This window comes from Paralichthys olivaceus, chromosome 12 (assembly GCF_024713975.1).
Source record: "Paralichthys olivaceus isolate ysfri-2021 chromosome 12, ASM2471397v2, whole genome shotgun sequence".
NCBI lineage: Eukaryota > Metazoa > Chordata > Actinopteri > Pleuronectiformes > Paralichthyidae > Paralichthys > Paralichthys olivaceus.
In genome coordinates this window covers 206,141-224,935 of record NC_091104.1, presented here as the reverse complement: position 1 = coordinate 224,935, position 18,795 = coordinate 206,141, and the positions used below count along the sequence as shown (strand labels likewise).

The following is an 18,795-nucleotide window of genomic DNA, read 5'->3' as shown; positions in this document are numbered from 1 at the left end:
CCCAAAAGCCTTCGGTAACGCCTCGTCCTCCTTTGATACATTATTTGTTGAAGTGAAGCAAACACTGCTGTGAAATGACTAGGCTGTGAAATGACATATAAATTAATTTATCACATTTCTTGGCTCCCGTCCTTTTATTCCCCTTGCCAAAACAGAGTAAAACTTCCTGAGAAGCCACCGTGTAACCTCTGGCCGTCTCTGAGAAATCACAGCAAAAGCCAGATGACACAATGCCTTTGTCTCTGAGACAACACCAACTGCTATGAATTCTGGAAAACAAGCATGCAGGCAGTACAAGTTTTTCTAGCATACGTGACTGATCAAAACAGCCAACTCGGGGGAGGAGAGAACACGTCTCAGCCTTTGTCAAGCATGAAAACTTGTTTTCACACAAGACCTTCTGGGAGACTTGGTGAGAAGCTTGGTGGCAGCATTTAGGACCAAATGTATGCAGTTCAGGGATGTATTGCTAAGACAGGCTCAAAAGCCAACCACATTAGCCAGGGCAGGAGGAAATAAAGATGTGTCTACTTTTGATTGGCAGAGGGTTGGGAATGTTGCATACTGGGATAGGAAAGCAAAGAGAGGCCTACCGTGAAGGTGGTGACTGTCACCGAGAGGCTATAATGCCACTCCAACATCCACCACAAGCCAGTGGCATCAGTGAATGCGTGGCTTTGGGAGTACAAAACATGCCGTAAAAACTAGAGCTATACATTTTTGCCGGCATTTCTTGTAATTGAACATAATGATCAGGGGAGAGCGCGGACGCAGTCCCCCACTACCAGAAATTATGCAGTCGAGATTCCCACATTTGGGGAATTCGCAGGGGTCAGCACAACCGAAGTGCAATGGCTGGGCCTCGCCCTGGGTGAACCACCTTCTTGATCATGGTATCTCCCCTGCCAGGTAAGTATGAGTTGGGAGCACCGGAGACAGGGCCCTAGCTCTGAGACACAGTTGTTTGGCTCACGGTGCCTGCAATGCATATTCGCAGAGCCCAAAAGCCTTCGGTAACGCCTCGTCCTCCTTTGATACAGGATTTGTTGAAGTGAAGCAAACACTGCTGTGAAATGACTAGGCTGTGAAATGACATATAAATTAATTTATCACATTTCTTGGCTCCCGTCCTTTTATTCCCCTTGCCAAAACAGAGTCAAACTTCCTGAAAAGCCACCGGGTAACCTCTGGCCGTCTCTGAGAAATCACAGCAAAAGCCAGATGACACAATGCCTTTGTCTCTGAGACAACACCAACTGCTATGAATTCTGGAAAACAAGCATGCAGGCAGTACAAGTTTTTCTAGCACACGTGACTGATCAAAACAGCCAACTCGGGGGAGGAGAGAACACGTCTCAGCCTTTGTCAAGCATGAAAACTTGTTTTCACACAAGACCTTCTGGGAGACTTGGTGAGAAGCTTGGTGGCAGCATTTAGGACCAAATGTATGCAGTTCAGGGATGTATTGCTAAGACAGGCTCAAAAGCCAACCACATTAGCCAGGGCAGGAGGAAATAAAGATGTGTCTACTTTTGATTGGCAGAGGGTTGGGAATGTTGCATACTGGGATAGGAAAGCAAAGAGAGGCCTACCGTGAAGGTGGTGACTGTCACCGAGAGCCTCCTCTGCTGCTCAGGAACAGAGGGCCATGCTGACTCTGGTTTCTCTTCAAAGCGCACAAGTCTTTCGCCTTTTACTAAAGACTTCCGTGGAGAGGAACATCCATGAGTTGAATATATTTTTGGAAGGCTTTGCTGTATTGCTGAGCCTTTTGAAATTGTGAAAAGTCAAAGAGCTGTCCAACTTCAGAAACCCTGTGTCCACAAAGGAGAGGTTGGGCGGAGGCGATAAGCAGCAGCCATTGTTATGCGTGCGTACGTACGAGGTACCACAACACGTGAGATTTGTGCCAAGAGCTCGGCACGGACATCCACCACTTGGGGGTTATCGCTTCTCGGCCTTTTGGCTAAGATCAAGTGTAGTATCTGTTCTTATCAGTTTAATATCTGATATGTCCTCTATAAGAGGACTACATATTAAGCCGATTTTTAGCACGAGGGGCTGAAATTTGGAGCTTGCTCCTTTCACTCCACGCATCGACCTAGCATTGCAGTGCCGCTGGGAACGGTGCACTCTGTTCTTACCTTGTAGAAAACCAAGCACTCAAACAATTGTCCTGTTTCAAAAGTCAATTCACAGCGGGTGAAGGAAATGAAGGTAATGGTCCGGCAGAGAGAGAGAGAGCCAGTGTGTAAGGGATACAACGTCATAAGCACAGTCTCCTTTTGCCTTGAGTCTTGATTGAAGAACAATCCAGAAACTCTGATCAGGGGTTCCCAATTCCTTACGGATTGATATGGCTGCAGTAGATGTCTACTACACGTCTGTGCCTGACCATGCACGGCTCTCAGTGGGATCCCAATGAGCTTGAACTGGATTCCAAATTGAGTTGGAAGCCTTTGTCAAGCATGAAAACTTGTTTTCACACAAGACCTTCTGGGAGACTTGGTGAGAAGCTTGGTGGCAGCATATAGGACCAAATGTATGCAGTTCAGGGATGTATTGCTAAGACAGGCTCAAAAGCCAACCACATTAGCCAGGGCAGGAGGAAATAAAGATGTGTCTACTTTTGATTGGCAGAGGGTTGGGAATGTTGCATACTGGGATCGGAAAGCAAAGAGAGGCCTACCGTGAAGGTGGTGACTGTCACCGAGAGGCTATAATGCCACTCCAACATCCACCACAAGCCAGTGGCATCAGTGAATGCGTGGCTTTGGGAGTACAAAACACGCCGTAAAAACTAGAGCTATACATTTTTGCCGGCATTTCTTGTAATTGAACATAATGATCAGGGGAGAGCGCGGACGCAGTCCCCCACTACCAGAAATTATGCAGTCGAGATTCCCACATTTGGGGAATTCGCAGGGGTCAGCACAACCGAAGTGCAATGGCTGGGCCTCGCCCTGGGTGAACCACCTTCTTGATCATGGTATCTCCCCTGCCAGGTAAGTATGAGTTGGGAGCACCGGAGACAGGGCCCTAGCTCTGAGACACAGTTGTTTGGCTCACGGTGCCTGCAATGCATATTCGCAGAGCCCAAAAGCCTTCGGTAACGCCTCGTCCTCCTTTGATACAGGATTTGTTGAAGTGAAGCAAACACTGCTGTGAAATGACTAGGCTGTGAAATGACATATAAATTAATTTATCACATTTCTTGGCTCCCGTCCTTTTATTCCCCTTGCCAAAACAGAGTAAAACTTCCTGAAAAGCCACCGGGTAACCTCTGGCCGTCTCTGAGAAATCACAGCAAAAGCCAGATGACACAATGCCTTTGTCTCTGAGACAACACCAACTGCTATGAATTCTGGAAAACAAGCATGCAGGCAGTACAAGTTTTTCTAGCACACGTGACTGATCAAAACAGCCAACTCGGGGGAGGAGAGAACACGTCTCAGCCTTTGTCAAGCATGAAAACTTGTTTTCACACAAGACCTTCTGGGAGACTTGGTGAGAAGCTTGGTGGCAGCATTTAGGACCAAATGTATGCAGTTCAGGGATGTATTGCTAAGACAGGCTCAAAAGCCAACCACATTAGCCAGGGCAGGAGGAAATAAAGATGTGTCTACTTTTGATTGGCAGAGGGTTGGGAATGTTGCATACTGGGATAGGAAAGCAAAGAGAGGCCTACCGTGAAGGTGGTGACTGTCACCGAGAGCCTCCTCTGCTGCTCAGGAACAGAGGGCCATGCTGACTCTGGTTTCTCTTCAAAGCGCACAAGTCTTTCGCCTTTTACTAAAGACTTCCGTGGAGAGGAACATCCATGAGTTGAATATATTTTTGGAAGGCTTTGCTGTATTGCTGAGCCTTTTGAAATTGTGAAAAGTCAAAGAGCTGTCCAACTTCAGAAACCCTGTGTCCACAAAGGAGAGGTTGGGCGGAGGCGATAAGCAGCAGCCATTGTTATGCGTGCGTACGTACGAGGTACCACAACACGTGAGATTTGTGCCAAGAGCTCGGCACGGACATCCACCACTTGGGGGTTATCGCTTCTCGGCCTTTTGGCTAAGATCAAGTGTAGTATCTGTTCTTATCAGTTTAATATCTGATATGTCCTCTATAAGAGGACTACATATTAAGCCGATTTTTAGCACGAGGGGCTGAAATTTGGAGCTTGCTCCTTTCACTCCACGCATCGACCTAGCATTGCAGTGCCGCTGGGAACGGTGCACTCTGTTCTTACCTTGTAGAAAACCAAGCACTCAAACAATTGTCCTGTTTCAAAAGTCAATTCACAGCGGGTGAAGGAAATGAAGGTAATGGTCCGGCAGAGAGAGAGAGAGCCAGTGTGTAAGGGATACAACGTCATAAGCACAGTCTCCTTTTGCCTTGAGTCTTGATTGAAGAACAATCCAGAAACTCTGATCAGGGGTTCCCAATTCCTTACGGATTGATATGGCTGCAGTAGATGTCTACTACACGTCTGTGCCTGACCATGCACGGCTCTCAGTGGGATCCCAATGAGCTTGAACTGGATTCCAAATTGAGTTGGAAGCCTTTGTCAAGCATGAAAACTTGTTTTCACACAAGACCTTCTGGGAGACTTGGTGAGAAGCTTGGTGGCAGCATATAGGACCAAATGTATGCAGTTCAGGGATGTATTGCTAAGACAGGCTCAAAAGCCAACCACATTAGCCAGGGCAGGAGGAAATAAAGATGTGTCTACTTTTGATTGGCAGAGGGTTGGGAATGTTGCATACTGGGATCGGAAAGCAAAGAGAGGCCTACCGTGAAGGTGGTGACTGTCACCGAGAGGCTATAATGCCACTCCAACATCCACCACAAGCCAGTGGCATCAGTGAATGCATGGCTTTGGGAGTACAAAACACGCCGTAAAAACTAGAGCTATACATTTTTGCCGGCATTTCTTGTAATTGAACATAATGATCAGGGGAGAGCGCGGACGCAGTCCCCCACTACCAGAAATTATGCAGTCGAGATTCCCACATTTGGGGAATTCGCAGGGGTCAGCACAACCGAAGTGCAATGGCTGGGCCTCGCCCTGGGTGAACCACCTTCTTGATCATGGTATCTCCCCTGCCAGGTAAGTATGAGTTGGGAGCACCGGAGACAGGGCCCTAGCTCTGAGACACAGTTGTTTGGCTCACGGTGCCTGCAATGCATATTCGCAGAGCCCAAAAGCCTTCGGTAACGCCTCGTCCTCCTTTGATACATTATTTGTTGAAGTGAAGCAAACACTGCTGTGAAATGACTAGGCTGTGAAATGACATATAAATTAATTTATCACATTTCTTGGCTCCCGTCCTTTTATTCCCCTTGCCAAAACAGAGTAAAACTTCCTGAGAAGCCACCGTGTAACCTCTGGCCGTCTCTGAGAAATCACAGCAAAAGCCAGATGACACAATGCCTTTGTCTCTGAGACAACACCAACTGCTATGAATTCTGGAAAACAAGCATGCAGGCAGTACAAGTTTTTCTAGCATACGTGACTGATCAAAACAGCCAACTCGGGGGAGGAGAGAACACGTCTCAGCCTTTGTCAAGCATGAAAACTTGTTTTCACACAAGACCTTCTGGGAGACTTGGTGAGAAGCTTGGTGGCAGCATTTAGGACCAAATGTATGCAGTTCAGGGATGTATTGCTAAGACAGGCTCAAAAGCCAACCACATTAGCCAGGGCAGGAGGAAATAAAGATGTGTCTACTTTTGATTGGCAGAGGGTTGGGAATGTTGCATACTGGGATAGGAAAGCAAAGAGAGGCCTACCGTGAAGGTGGTGACTGTCACCGAGAGGCTATAATGCCACTCCAACATCCACCACAAGCCAGTGGCATCAGTGAATGCGTGGCTTTGGGAGTACAAAACACGCTGTAAAAACTAGAGCTATACATTTTTGCCGGCATTTCTTGTAATTGAACATAATGATCAGGGGAGAGCGCGGACGCAGTCCCCCACTACCAGAAATTATGCAGTCGAGATTCCCACATTTGGGGAATTCGCAGGGGTCAGCACAACCGAAGTGCAATGGCTGGGCCTCGCCCTGGGTGAACCACCTTCTTGATCATGGTATCTCCCCTGCCAGGTAAGTATGAGTTGGGAGCACCGGAGACAGGGCCCTAGCTCTGAGACACAGTTGTTTGGCTCACGGTGCCTGCAATGCATATTCGCAGAGCCCAAAAGCCTTCGGTAACGCCTCGTCCTCCTTTGATACAGGATTTGTTGAAGTGAAGCAAACACTGCTGTGAAATGACTAGGCTGTGAAATGACATATAAATTAATTTATCACATTTCTTGGCTCCCGTCCTTTTATTCCCCTTGCCAAAACAGAGTCAAACTTCCTGAAAAGCCACCGGGTAACCTCTGGCCGTCTCTGAGAAATCACAGCAAAAGCCAGATGACACAATGCCTTTGTCTCTGAGACAACACCAACTGCTATGAATTCTGGAAAACAAGCATGCAGGCAGTACAAGTTTTTCTAGCATACGTGACTGATCAAAACAGCCCACTCGGGGGAGGAGAGAACACGTCTCAGCCTTTGTCAAGCATGAAAACTTGTTTTCACACAAGACCTTCTGGGAGACTTGGTGAGAAGCTTGGTGGCAGCATATAGGACCAAATGTATGCAGTTCAGGGATGTATTGCTAAGACAGGCTCAAAAGCCAACCACATTAGCCAGGGCAGGAGGAAATAAAGATGTGTCTACTTTTGATTGGCAGAGGGTTGGGAATGTTGCATACTGGGATAGGAAAGCAAAGAGAGGCCTACCGTGAAGGTGGTGACTGTCACCGAGAGGCTATAATGCCACTCCAACATCCACCACAAGCCAGTGGCATCAGTGAATGCATGGCTTTGGGAGTACAAAACACGCCGTAAAAACTAGAGCTATACATTTTTGCCGGCATTTCTTGTAATTGAACATAATGATCAGGGGAGAGCGCGGACGCAGTCCCCCACTACCAGAAATTATGCAGTCGAGATTCCCACATTTGGGGAATTCGCAGGGGTCAGCACAACCGAAGTGCAATGGCTGGGCCTCGCCCTGGGTGAACCACCTTCTTGATCATGGTATCTCCCCTGCCAGGTAAGTATGAGTTGGGAGCACCGGAGACAGGGCCCTAGCTCTGAGACACAGTTGTTTGGCTCACGGTGCCTGCAATGCATATTCGCAGAGCCCAAAAGCCTTCGGTAACGCCTCGTCCTCCTTTGATACAGGATTTGTTGAACTGAAGCAAACACTGCTGTGAAATGACTAGGCTGTGAAATGACATATACATTAATTTATCACATTTCTTGGCTCCCGTCCTTTTATTCCCCTTGCCAAAACAGAGTAAAACTTCCTGAGAAGCCACCGGGTAACCTCTGGCCGTCTCTGAGAAATCACAGCAAAAGCCAGATGACACAATGCCTTTGTCTCTGAGACAACACCAACTGCTATGAATTCTGGAAAACAAGCATGCAGGCAGTACAAGTTTTTCTAGCATACGTGACTGATCAAAACAGCCAACTCGGGGGAGGAGAGAACACGTCTCAGCCTTTGTCAAGCATGAAAACTTGTTTTCACACAAGACCTTCTGGGAGACTTGGTGAGAAGCTTGGTGGCAGCATTTAGGACCAAATGTATGCAGTTCAGGGATGTATTGCTAAGACAGGCTCAAAAGCCAACCACATTAGCCAGGGCAGGAGGAAATAAAGATGTGTCTACTTTTGATTGGCAGAGGGTTGGGAATGTTGCATACTGGGATAGGAAAGCAAAGAGAGGCCTACCGTGAAGGTGGTGACTGTCACCGAGAGGCTATAATGCCACTCCAACATCCACCACAAGCCAGTGGCATCAGTGAATGCGTGGCTTTGGGAGTACAAAACACGCTGTAAAAACTAGAGCTATACATTTTTGCCGGCATTTCTTGTAATTGAACATAATGATCAGGGGAGAGCGCGGACGCAGTCCCCCACTACCAGAAATTATGCAGTCGAGATTCCCACATTTGGGGAATTCGCAGGGGTCAGCACAACCGAAGTGCAATGGCTGGGCCTCGCCCTGGGTGAACCACCTTCTTGATCATGGTATCTCCCCTGCCAGGTAAGTATGAGTTGGGAGCACCGGAGACAGGGCCCTAGCTCTGAGACACAGTTGTTTGGCTCACGGTGCCTGCAATGCATATTCGCAGAGCCCAAAAGCCTTCGGTAACGCCTCGTCCTCCTTTGATACAGGATTTGTTGAAGTGAAGCAAACACTGCTGTGAAATGACTAGGCTGTGAAATGACATATACATTAATTTATCACATTTCTTGGCTCCCGTCCTTTTATTCCCCTTGCCAAAACAGAGTAAAACTTCCTGAGAAGCCACCGGGTAACCTCTGGCCGTCTCTGAGAAATCACAGCAAAAGCCAGATGACACAATGCCTTTGTCTCTGAGACAACACCAACTGCTATGAATTCTGGAAAACAAGCATGCAGGCAGTACAAGTTTTTCTAGCATACGTGACTGATCAAAACAGCCAACTCGGGGGAGGAGAGAACACGTCTCAGCCTTTGTCAAGCATGAAAACTTGTTTTCACACAAGACCTTCTGGGAGACTTGGTGAGAAGCTTGGTGGCAGCATTTAGGACCAAATGTATGCAGTTCAGGGATGTATTGCTAAGACAGGCTCAAAAGCCAACCACATTAGCCAGGGCAGGAGGAAATAAAGATGTGTCTACTTTTGATTGGCAGAGGGTTGGGAATGTTGCATACTGGGATAGGAAAGCAAAGAGAGGCCTACCGTGAAGGTGGTGACTGTCACCGAGAGCCTCCTCTGCTGCTCAGGAACAGAGGGCCATGCTGACTCTGGTTTCTCTTCAAAGCGCACAAGTCTTTCGCCTTTTACTAAAGACTTCCGTGGAGAGGAACATCCATGAGTTGAATATATTTTTGGAAGGCTTTGCTGTATTGCTGAGCCTTTTGAAATTGTGAAAAGTCAAAGAGCTGTCCAACTTCAGAAACCCTGTGTCCACAAAGGAGAGGTTGGGCGGAGGCGATAAGCAGCAGCCATTGTTATGCGTGCGTACGTACGAGGTACCACAACACGTGAGATTTGTGCCAAGAGCTCGGCACGGACATCCACCACTTGGGGGTTATCGCTTCTCGGCCTTTTGGCTAAGATCAAGTGTAGTATCTGTTCTTATCAGTTTAATATCTGATATGTCCTCTATAAGAGGACTACATATTAAGCCGATTTTTAGCACGAGGGGCTGAAATTTGGAGCTTGCTCCTTTCACTCCACGCATCGACCTAGCATTGCAGTGCCGCTGGGAACGGTGCACTCTGTTCTTACCTTGTAGAAAACCAAGCACTCAAACAATTGTCCTGTTTCAAAAGTCAATTCACAGCGGGTGAAGGAAATGAAGGTAATGGTCCGGCAGAGAGAGAGAGAGCCAGTGTGTAAGGGATACAACGTCATAAGCACAGTCTCCTTTTGCCTTGAGTCTTGATTGAAGAACAATCCAGAAACTCTGATCAGGGGTTCCCAATTCCTTACGGATTGATATGGCTGCAGTAGATGTCTACTACACGTCTGTGCCTGACCATGCACGGCTCTCAGTGGGATCCCAATGAGCTTGAACTGGATTCCAAATTGAGTTGGAAGCCTTTGTCAAGCATGAAAACTTGTTTTCACACAAGACCTTCTGGGAGACTTGGTGAGAAGCTTGGTGGCAGCATATAGGACCAAATGTATGCAGTTCAGGGATGTATTGCTAAGACAGGCTCAAAAGCCAACCACATTAGCCAGGGCAGGAGGAAATAAAGATGTGTCTACTTTTGATTGGCAGAGGGTTGGGAATGTTGCATACTGGGATCGGAAAGCAAAGAGAGGCCTACCGTGAAGGTGGTGACTGTCACCGAGAGGCTATAATGCCACTCCAACATCCACCACAAGCCAGTGGCATCAGTGAATGCGTGGCTTTGGGAGTACAAAACACGCCGTAAAAACTAGAGCTATACATTTTTGCCGGCATTTCTTGTAATTGAACATAATGATCAGGGGAGAGCGCGGACGCAGTCCCCCACTACCAGAAATTATGCAGTCGAGATTCCCACATTTGGGGAATTCGCAGGGGTCAGCACAACCGAAGTGCAATGGCTGGGCCTCGCCCTGGGTGAACCACCTTCTTGATCATGGTATCTCCCCTGCCAGGTAAGTATGAGTTGGGAGCACCGGAGACAGGGCCCTAGCTCTGAGACACAGTTGTTTGGCTCACGGTGCCTGCAATGCATATTCGCAGAGCCCAAAAGCCTTCGGTAACGCCTCGTCCTCCTTTGATACAGGATTTGTTGAAGTGAAGCAAACACTGCTGTGAAATGACTAGGCTGTGAAATGACATATAAATTAATTTATCACATTTCTTGGCTCCCGTCCTTTTATTCCCCTTGCCAAAACAGAGTCAAACTTCCTGAAAAGCCACCGGGTAACCTCTGGCCGTCTCTGAGAAATCACAGCAAAAGCCAGATGACACAATGCCTTTGTCTCTGAGACAACACCAACTGCTATGAATTCTGGAAAACAAGCATGCAGGCAGTACAAGTTTTTCTAGCATACGTGACTGATCAAAACAGCCCACTCGGGGGAGGAGAGAACACGTCTCAGCCTTTGTCAAGCATGAAAACTTGTTTTCACACAAGACCTTCTGGGAGACTTGGTGAGAAGCTTGGTGGCAGCATATAGGACCAAATGTATGCAGTTCAGGGATGTATTGCTAAGACAGGCTCAAAAGCCAACCACATTAGCCAGGGCAGGAGGAAATAAAGATGTGTCTACTTTTGATTGGCAGAGGGTTGGGAATGTTGCATACTGGGATAGGAAAGCAAAGAGAGGCCTACCGTGAAGGTGGTGACTGTCACCGAGAGGCTATAATGCCACTCCAACATCCACCACAAGCCAGTGGCATCAGTGAATGCGTGGCTTTGGGAGTACAAAACACGCCGTAAAAACTAGAGCTATACATTTTTGCCGGCATTTCTTGTAATTGAACATAATGATCAGGGGAGAGCGCGGACGCAGTCCCCCACTACCAGAAATTATGCAGTCGAGATTCCCACATTTGGGGAATTCGCAGGGGTCAGCACAACCGAAGTGCAATGGCTGGGCCTCGCCCTGGGTGAACCACCTTCTTAATCATGGTATCTCCCCTGCCAGGTAAGTATGAGTTGGGAGCACCGGAGACAGGGCCCTAGCTCTGAGACACAGTTGTTTGGCTCACGGTGCCTGCAATGCATATTCGCAGAGCCCAAAAGCCTTCGGTAACGCCTCGTCCTCCTTTGATACATTATTTGTTGAAGTGAAGCAAACACTGCTGTGAAATGACTAGGCTGTGAAATGACATATAAATTAATTTATCACATTTCTTGGCTCCCGTCCTTTTATTCCCCTTGCCAAAACAGAGTAAAACTTCCTGAGAAGCCACCGGGTAACCTCTGGCCGTCTCTGAGAAATCACAGCAAAAGCCAGATGACACAATGCCTTTGTCTCTGAGACAACACCAACTGCTATGAATTCTGGAAAACAAGCATGCAGGCAGTACAAGTTTTTCTAGCATACGTGACTGATCAAAACAGCCAACTCGGGGGAGGAGAGAACACGTCTCAGCCTTTGTCAAGCATGAAAACTTGTTTTCACACAAGACCTTCTGGGAGACTTGGTGAGAAGCTTGGTGGCAGCATTTAGGACCAAATGTATGCAGTTCAGGGATGTATTGCTAAGACAGGCTCAAAAGCCAACCACATTAGCCAGGGCAGGAGGAAATAAAGATGTGTCTACTTTTGATTGGCAGAGGGTTGGGAATGTTGCATACTGGGATAGGAAAGCAAAGAGAGGCCTACCGTGAAGGTGGTGACTGTCACCGAGAGGCTATAATGCCACTCCAACATCCACCACAAGCCAGTGGCATCAGTGAATGCGTGGCTTTGGGAGTACAAAACACGCCGTAAAAACTAGAGCTATACATTTTTGCCGGCATTTCTTGTAATTGAACATAATGATCAGGGGAGAGCGCGGACGCAGTCCCCCACTACCAGAAATTATGCAGTCGAGATTCCCACATTTGGGGAATTCGCAGGGGTCAGCACAACCGAAGTGCAATGGCTGGGCCTCGCCCTGGGTGAACCACCTTCTTGATCATGGTATCTCCCCTGCCAGGTAAGTATGAGTTGGGAGCACCGGAGACAGGGCCCTAGCTCTGAGACACAGTTGTTTGGCTCACGGTGCCTGCAATGCATATTCGCAGAGCCCAAAAGCCTTCGGTAACGCCTCGTCCTCCTTTGATACAGGATTTGTTGAAGTGAAGCAAACACTGCTGTGAAATGACTAGGCTGTGAAATGACATATAAATTAATTTATCACATTTCTTGGCTCCCGTCCTTTTATTCCCCTTGCCAAAACAGAGTCAAACTTCCTGAAAAGCCACCGGGTAACCTCTGGCCGTCTCTGAGAAATCACAGCAAAAGCCAGATGACACAATGCCTTTGTCTCTGAGACAACACCAACTGCTATGAATTCTGGAAAACAAGCATGCAGGCAGTACAAGTTTTTCTAGCACACGTGACTGATCAAAACAGCCAACTCGGGGGAGGAGAGAACACGTCTCAGCCTTTGTCAAGCATGAAAACTTGTTTTCACACAAGACCTTCTGGGAGACTTGGTGAGAAGCTTGGTGGCAGCATTTAGGACCAAATGTATGCAGTTCAGGGATGTATTGCTAAGACAGGCTCAAAAGCCAACCACATTAGCCAGGGCAGGAGGAAATAAAGATGTGTCTACTTTTGATTGGCAGAGGGTTGGGAATGTTGCATACTGGGATAGGAAAGCAAAGAGAGGCCTACCGTGAAGGTGGTGACTGTCACCGAGAGCCTCCTCTGCTGCTCAGGAACAGAGGGCCATGCTGACTCTGGTTTCTCTTCAAAGCGCACAAGTCTTTCGCCTTTTACTAAAGACTTCCGTGGAGAGGAACATCCATGAGTTGAATATATTTTTGGAAGGCTTTGCTGTATTGCTGAGCCTTTTGAAATTGTGAAAAGTCAAAGAGCTGTCCAACTTCAGAAACCCTGTGTCCACAAAGGAGAGGTTGGGCGGAGGCGATAAGCAGCAGCCATTGTTATGCGTGCGTACGTACGAGGTACCACAACACGTGAGATTTGTGCCAAGAGCTCGGCACGGACATCCACCACTTGGGGGTTATCGCTTCTCGGCCTTTTGGCTAAGATCAAGTGTAGTATCTGTTCTTATCAGTTTAATATCTGATATGTCCTCTATAAGAGGACTACATATTAAGCCGATTTTTAGCACGAGGGGCTGAAATTTGGAGCTTGCTCCTTTCACTCCACGCATCGACCTAGCATTGCAGTGCCGCTGGGAACGGTGCACTCTGTTCTTACCTTGTAGAAAACCAAGCACTCAAACAATTGTCCTGTTTCAAAAGTCAATTCACAGCGGGTGAAGGAAATGAAGGTAATGGTCCGGCAGAGAGAGAGAGAGCCAGTGTGTAAGGGATACAACGTCATAAGCACAGTCTCCTTTTGCCTTGAGTCTTGATTGAAGAACAATCCAGAAACTCTGATCAGGGGTTCCCAATTCCTTACGGATTGATATGGCTGCAGTAGATGTCTACTACACGTCTGTGCCTGACCATGCACGGCTCTCAGTGGGATCCCAATGAGCTTGAACTGGATTCCAAATTGAGTTGGAAGCCTTTGTCAAGCATGAAAACTTGTTTTCACACAAGACCTTCTGGGAGACTTGGTGAGAAGCTTGGTGGCAGCATATAGGACCAAATGTATGCAGTTCAGGGATGTATTGCTAAGACAGGCTCAAAAGCCAACCACATTAGCCAGGGCAGGAGGAAATAAAGATGTGTCTACTTTTGATTGGCAGAGGGTTGGGAATGTTGCATACTGGGATCGGAAAGCAAAGAGAGGCCTACCGTGAAGGTGGTGACTGTCACCGAGAGGCTATAATGCCACTCCAACATCCACCACAAGCCAGTGGCATCAGTGAATGCATGGCTTTGGGAGTACAAAACACGCCGTAAAAACTAGAGCTATACATTTTTGCCGGCATTTCTTGTAATTGAACATAATGATCAGGGGAGAGCGCGGACGCAGTCCCCCACTACCAGAAATTATGCAGTCGAGATTCCCACATTTGGGGAATTCGCAGGGGTCAGCACAACCGAAGTGCAATGGCTGGGCCTCGCCCTGGGTGAACCACCTTCTTGATCATGGTATCTCCCCTGCCAGGTAAGTATGAGTTGGGAGCACCGGAGACAGGGCCCTAGCTCTGAGACACAGTTGTTTGGCTCACGGTGCCTGCAATGCATATTCGCAGAGCCCAAAAGCCTTCGGTAACGCCTCGTCCTCCTTTGATACAGGATTTGTTGAACTGAAGCAAACACTGCTGTGAAATGACTAGGCTGTGAAATGACATATACATTAATTTATCACATTTCTTGGCTCCCGTCCTTTTATTCCCCTTGCCAAAACAGAGTAAAACTTCCTGAGAAGCCACCGGGTAACCTCTGGCCGTCTCTGAGAAATCACAGCAAAAGCCAGATGACACAATGCCTTTGTCTCTGAGACAACACCAACTGCTATGAATTCTGGAAAACAAGCATGCAGGCAGTACAAGTTTTTCTAGCATACGTGACTGATCAAAACAGCCAACTCGGGGGAGGAGAGAACACGTCTCAGCCTTTGTCAAGCATGAAAACTTGTTTTCACACAAGACCTTCTGGGAGACTTGGTGAGAAGCTTGGTGGCAGCATTTAGGACCAAATGTATGCAGTTCAGGGATGTATTGCTAAGACAGGCTCAAAAGCCAACCACATTAGCCAGGGCAGGAGGAAATAAAGATGTGTCTACTTTTGATTGGCAGAGGGTTGGGAATGTTGCATACTGGGATAGGAAAGCAAAGAGAGGCCTACCGTGAAGGTGGTGACTGTCACCGAGAGGCTATAATGCCACTCCAACATCCACCACAAGCCAGTGGCATCAGTGAATGCGTGGCTTTGGGAGTACAAAACACGCTGTAAAAACTAGAGCTATACATTTTTGCCGGCATTTCTTGTAATTGAACATAATGATCAGGGGAGAGCGCGGACGCAGTCCCCCACTACCAGAAATTATGCAGTCGAGATTCCCACATTTGGGGAATTCGCAGGGGTCAGCACAACCGAAGTGCAATGGCTGGGCCTCGCCCTGGGTGAACCACCTTCTTGATCATGGTATCTCCCCTGCCAGGTAAGTATGAGTTGGGAGCACCGGAGACAGGGCCCTAGCTCTGAGACACAGTTGTTTGGCTCACGGTGCCTGCAATGCATATTCGCAGAGCCCAAAAGCCTTCGGTAACGCCTCGTCCTCCTTTGATACAGGATTTGTTGAAGTGAAGCAAACACTGCTGTGAAATGACTAGGCTGTGAAATGACATATACATTAATTTATCACATTTCTTGGCTCCCGTCCTTTTATTCCCCTTGCCAAAACAGAGTAAAACTTCCTGAGAAGCCACCGGGTAACCTCTGGCCGTCTCTGAGAAATCACAGCAAAAGCCAGATGACACAATGCCTTTGTCTCTGAGACAACACCAACTGCTATGAATTCTGGAAAACAAGCATGCAGGCAGTACAAGTTTTTCTAGCATACGTGACTGATCAAAACAGCCAACTCGGGGGAGGAGAGAACACGTCTCAGCCTTTGTCAAGCATGAAAACTTGTTTTCACACAAGACCTTCTGGGAGACTTGGTGAGAAGCTTGGTGGCAGCATTTAGGACCAAATGTATGCAGTTCAGGGATGTATTGCTAAGACAGGCTCAAAAGCCAACCACATTAGCCAGGGCAGGAGGAAATAAAGATGTGTCTACTTTTGATTGGCAGAGGGTTGGGAATGTTGCATACTGGGATAGGAAAGCAAAGAGAGGCCTACCGTGAAGGTGGTGACTGTCACCGAGAGCCTCCTCTGCTGCTCAGGAACAGAGGGCCATGCTGACTCTGGTTTCTCTTCAAAGCGCACAAGTCTTTCGCCTTTTACTAAAGACTTCCGTGGAGAGGAACATCCATGAGTTGAATATATTTTTGGAAGGCTTTGCTGTATTGCTGAGCCTTTTGAAATTGTGAAAAGTCAAAGAGCTGTCCAACTTCAGAAACCCTGTGTCCACAAAGGAGAGGTTGGGCGGAGGCGATAAGCAGCAGCCATTGTTATGCGTGCGTACGTACGAGGTACCACAACACGTGAGATTTGTGCCAAGAGCTCGGCACGGACATCCACCACTTGGGGGTTATCGCTTCTCGGCCTTTTGGCTAAGATCAAGTGTAGTATCTGTTCTTATCAGTTTAATATCTGATATGTCCTCTATAAGAGGACTACATATTAAGCCGATTTTTAGCACGAGGGGCTGAAATTTGGAGCTTGCTCCTTTCACTCCACGCATCGACCTAGCATTGCAGTGCCGCTGGGAACGGTGCACTCTGTTCTTACCTTGTAGAAAACCAAGCACTCAAACAATTGTCCTGTTTCAAAAGTCAATTCACAGCGGGTGAAGGAAATGAAGGTAATGGTCCGGCAGAGAGAGAGAGAGCCAGTGTGTAAGGGATACAACGTCATAAGCACAGTCTCCTTTTGCCTTGAGTCTTGATTGAAGAACAATCCAGAAACTCTGATCAGGGGTTCCCAATTCCTTACGGATTGATATGGCTGCAGTAGATGTCTACTACACGTCTGTGCCTGACCATGCACGGCTCTCAGTGGGATCCCAATGAGCTTGAACTGGATTCCAAATTGAGTTGGAAGCCTTTGTCAAGCATGAAAACTTGTTTTCACACAAGACCTTCTGGGAGACTTGGTGAGAAGCTTGGTGGCAGCATATAGGACCAAATGTATGCAGTTCAGGGATGTATTGCTAAGACAGGCTCAAAAGCCAACCACATTAGCCAGGGCAGGAGGAAATAAAGATGTGTCTACTTTTGATTGGCAGAGGGTTGGGAATGTTGCATACTGGGATCGGAAAGCAAAGAGAGGCCTACCGTGAAGGTGGTGACTGTCACCGAGAGGCTATAATGCCACTCCAACATCCACCACAAGCCAGTGGCATCAGTGAATGCGTGGCTTTGGGAGTACAAAACACGCCGTAAAAACTAGAGCTATACATTTTTGCCGGCATTTCTTGTAATTGAACATAATGATCAGGGGAGAGCGCGGACGCAGTCCCCCACTACCAGAAATTATGCAGTCGAGATTCCCACATTTGGGGAATTCGCAGGGGTCAGCACAACCGAAGTGCAATGGCTGGGCCTCGCCCTGGGTGAACCACCTTCTTGATCATGGTATCTCCCCTGCCAGGTAAGTATGAGTTGGGAGCACCGGAGACAGGGCCCTAGCTCTGAGACACAGTTGTTTGGCTCACGGTGCCTGCAATGCATATTCGCAGAGCCCAAAAGCCTTCGGTAACGCCTCGTCCTCCTTTGATACAGGATTTGTTGAAGTGAAGCAAACACTGCTGTGAAATGACTAGGCTGTGAAATGACATATAAATTAATTTATCACATTTCTTGGCTCCCGTCCTTTTATTCCCCTTGCCAAAACAGAGTCAAACTTCCTGAAAAGCCACCGGGTAACCTCTGGCCGTCTCTGAGAAATCACAGCAAAAGCCAGATGACACAATGCCTTTGTCTCTGAGACAACACCAACTGCTATGAATTCTGGAAAACAAGCATGCAGGCAGTACAAGTTTTTCTAGCATACGTGACTGATCAAAACAGCCCACTCGGGGGAGGAGAGAACACGTCTCAGCCTTTGTCAAGCATGAAAACTTGTTTTCACACAAGACCTTCTGGGAGACTTGGTGAGAAGCTTGGTGGCAGCATATAGGACCAAATGTATGCAGTTCAGGGATGTATTGCTAAGACAGGCTCAAAAGCCAACCACATTAGCCAGGGCAGGAGGAAATAAAGATGTGTCTACTTTTGATTGGCAGAGGGTTGGGAATGTTGCATACTGGGATAGGAAAGCAAAGAGAGGCCTACCGTGAAGGTGGTGACTGTCACCGAGAGGCTATAATGCCACTCCAACATCCACCACAAGCCAGTGGCATCAGTGAATGCGTGGCTTTGGGAGTACAAAACACGCCGTAAAAACTAGAGCTATACATTTTTGCCGGCATTTCTTGTAATTGAACATAATGATCAGGGGAGAGCGCGGACGCAGTCCCCCACTACCAGAAATTATGCAGTCGAGATTCCCACATTTGGGGAATTCGCAGGGGTCAGCACAACCGAAGTGCAATGGCTGGGCCTCGCCCTGGGTGAACCACCTTCTTAATCATGGTATCTCCCCTGCCAGGTAAGTATGAGTTGGGAGCACCGGAGACAGGGCCCTAGCTCTGAGACACAGTTGTTTGGCTCACGGTGCCTGCAATGCATATTCGCAGAGCCCAAAAGCCTTCGGTAACGCCTCGTCCTCCTTTGATACATTATTTGTTGAAGTGAAGCAAACACTGCTGTGAAATGACTAGGCTGTGAAATGACATATAAATTAATTTATCACATTTCTTGGCTCCCGTCCTTTTATTCCCCTTGCCAAAACAGAGTAAAACTTCCTGAGAAGCCACCGGGTAACCTCTGGCCGTCTCTGAGAAATCACAGCAAAAGCCAGATGACACAATGCCTTTGTCTCTGAGACAACACCAACTGCTATGAATTCTGGAAAACAAGCATGCAGGCAGTACAAGTTTTTCTAGCATACGTGACTGATCA

General features: G+C 47.7%; 23 non-coding genes across 23 annotated transcripts; 10 read left to right on the top strand and 13 right to left on the bottom strand.

Moving 5' to 3' along the window:
- Window positions 1-753: 753 nt before the first annotated feature.
- Window positions 754-917, bottom strand: LOC138412730 (U1 spliceosomal RNA). Its single transcript, XR_011245065.1, has one exon. It is a non-coding gene; the product is annotated as a U1 spliceosomal RNA (small nuclear RNA).
- Window positions 918-1,652: 735 nt separating this feature from the next.
- LOC138412628 (U5 spliceosomal RNA) lies at window positions 1,653-1,770 on the top strand. Its single transcript, XR_011244963.1, has one exon. It is a non-coding gene; the product is annotated as a U5 spliceosomal RNA (small nuclear RNA).
- A 176-nt stretch (window positions 1,771-1,946) lies between these two features.
- Window positions 1,947-2,138, top strand: LOC138413278 (U2 spliceosomal RNA). The gene has a single exon (XR_011245615.1). It is a non-coding gene; the product is annotated as a U2 spliceosomal RNA (small nuclear RNA).
- A 711-nt stretch (window positions 2,139-2,849) lies between these two features.
- Window positions 2,850-3,013, bottom strand: LOC138412719 (U1 spliceosomal RNA). Its single transcript, XR_011245054.1, has one exon. It is a non-coding gene; the product is annotated as a U1 spliceosomal RNA (small nuclear RNA).
- Window positions 3,014-3,748: 735 nt separating this feature from the next.
- On the top strand, window positions 3,749-3,866 carry LOC138412627 (U5 spliceosomal RNA). Its single transcript, XR_011244962.1, has one exon. It is a non-coding gene; the product is annotated as a U5 spliceosomal RNA (small nuclear RNA).
- A 176-nt stretch (window positions 3,867-4,042) lies between these two features.
- Window positions 4,043-4,234, top strand: LOC138413277 (U2 spliceosomal RNA). Its single transcript, XR_011245614.1, has one exon. It is a non-coding gene; the product is annotated as a U2 spliceosomal RNA (small nuclear RNA).
- Window positions 4,235-4,945: 711 nt separating this feature from the next.
- On the bottom strand, window positions 4,946-5,109 carry LOC138412708 (U1 spliceosomal RNA). Its single transcript, XR_011245043.1, has one exon. It is a non-coding gene; the product is annotated as a U1 spliceosomal RNA (small nuclear RNA).
- Window positions 5,110-5,944: 835 nt separating this feature from the next.
- On the bottom strand, window positions 5,945-6,108 carry LOC138412697 (U1 spliceosomal RNA). Its single transcript, XR_011245032.1, has one exon. It is a non-coding gene; the product is annotated as a U1 spliceosomal RNA (small nuclear RNA).
- Window positions 6,109-6,943: 835 nt separating this feature from the next.
- On the bottom strand, window positions 6,944-7,107 carry LOC138412686 (U1 spliceosomal RNA). Its single transcript, XR_011245021.1, has one exon. It is a non-coding gene; the product is annotated as a U1 spliceosomal RNA (small nuclear RNA).
- An 835-nt stretch (window positions 7,108-7,942) lies between these two features.
- LOC138412675 (U1 spliceosomal RNA) lies at window positions 7,943-8,106 on the bottom strand. The gene has a single exon (XR_011245010.1). It is a non-coding gene; the product is annotated as a U1 spliceosomal RNA (small nuclear RNA).
- A 735-nt stretch (window positions 8,107-8,841) lies between these two features.
- LOC138412626 (U5 spliceosomal RNA) lies at window positions 8,842-8,959 on the top strand. The gene has a single exon (XR_011244961.1). It is a non-coding gene; the product is annotated as a U5 spliceosomal RNA (small nuclear RNA).
- A 176-nt stretch (window positions 8,960-9,135) lies between these two features.
- LOC138413276 (U2 spliceosomal RNA) lies at window positions 9,136-9,327 on the top strand. Its single transcript, XR_011245613.1, has one exon. It is a non-coding gene; the product is annotated as a U2 spliceosomal RNA (small nuclear RNA).
- A 711-nt stretch (window positions 9,328-10,038) lies between these two features.
- Window positions 10,039-10,202, bottom strand: LOC138412663 (U1 spliceosomal RNA). Its single transcript, XR_011244998.1, has one exon. It is a non-coding gene; the product is annotated as a U1 spliceosomal RNA (small nuclear RNA).
- Window positions 10,203-11,037: 835 nt separating this feature from the next.
- Window positions 11,038-11,201, bottom strand: LOC138413145 (U1 spliceosomal RNA). Its single transcript, XR_011245481.1, has one exon. It is a non-coding gene; the product is annotated as a U1 spliceosomal RNA (small nuclear RNA).
- Window positions 11,202-12,036: 835 nt separating this feature from the next.
- LOC138412652 (U1 spliceosomal RNA) lies at window positions 12,037-12,200 on the bottom strand. The gene has a single exon (XR_011244987.1). It is a non-coding gene; the product is annotated as a U1 spliceosomal RNA (small nuclear RNA).
- A 735-nt stretch (window positions 12,201-12,935) lies between these two features.
- On the top strand, window positions 12,936-13,053 carry LOC138412625 (U5 spliceosomal RNA). The gene has a single exon (XR_011244960.1). It is a non-coding gene; the product is annotated as a U5 spliceosomal RNA (small nuclear RNA).
- A 176-nt stretch (window positions 13,054-13,229) lies between these two features.
- Window positions 13,230-13,421, top strand: LOC138413275 (U2 spliceosomal RNA). Its single transcript, XR_011245612.1, has one exon. It is a non-coding gene; the product is annotated as a U2 spliceosomal RNA (small nuclear RNA).
- Window positions 13,422-14,132: 711 nt separating this feature from the next.
- Window positions 14,133-14,296, bottom strand: LOC138412641 (U1 spliceosomal RNA). The gene has a single exon (XR_011244976.1). It is a non-coding gene; the product is annotated as a U1 spliceosomal RNA (small nuclear RNA).
- Window positions 14,297-15,131: 835 nt separating this feature from the next.
- LOC138412630 (U1 spliceosomal RNA) lies at window positions 15,132-15,295 on the bottom strand. Its single transcript, XR_011244965.1, has one exon. It is a non-coding gene; the product is annotated as a U1 spliceosomal RNA (small nuclear RNA).
- Window positions 15,296-16,030: 735 nt separating this feature from the next.
- Window positions 16,031-16,148, top strand: LOC138412624 (U5 spliceosomal RNA). The gene has a single exon (XR_011244959.1). It is a non-coding gene; the product is annotated as a U5 spliceosomal RNA (small nuclear RNA).
- A 176-nt stretch (window positions 16,149-16,324) lies between these two features.
- Window positions 16,325-16,516, top strand: LOC138413274 (U2 spliceosomal RNA). The gene has a single exon (XR_011245611.1). It is a non-coding gene; the product is annotated as a U2 spliceosomal RNA (small nuclear RNA).
- A 711-nt stretch (window positions 16,517-17,227) lies between these two features.
- On the bottom strand, window positions 17,228-17,391 carry LOC138412619 (U1 spliceosomal RNA). Its single transcript, XR_011244954.1, has one exon. It is a non-coding gene; the product is annotated as a U1 spliceosomal RNA (small nuclear RNA).
- An 835-nt stretch (window positions 17,392-18,226) lies between these two features.
- On the bottom strand, window positions 18,227-18,390 carry LOC138413144 (U1 spliceosomal RNA). The gene has a single exon (XR_011245480.1). It is a non-coding gene; the product is annotated as a U1 spliceosomal RNA (small nuclear RNA).
- Between the last annotated feature and the right edge of the window lie 405 nt (window positions 18,391-18,795).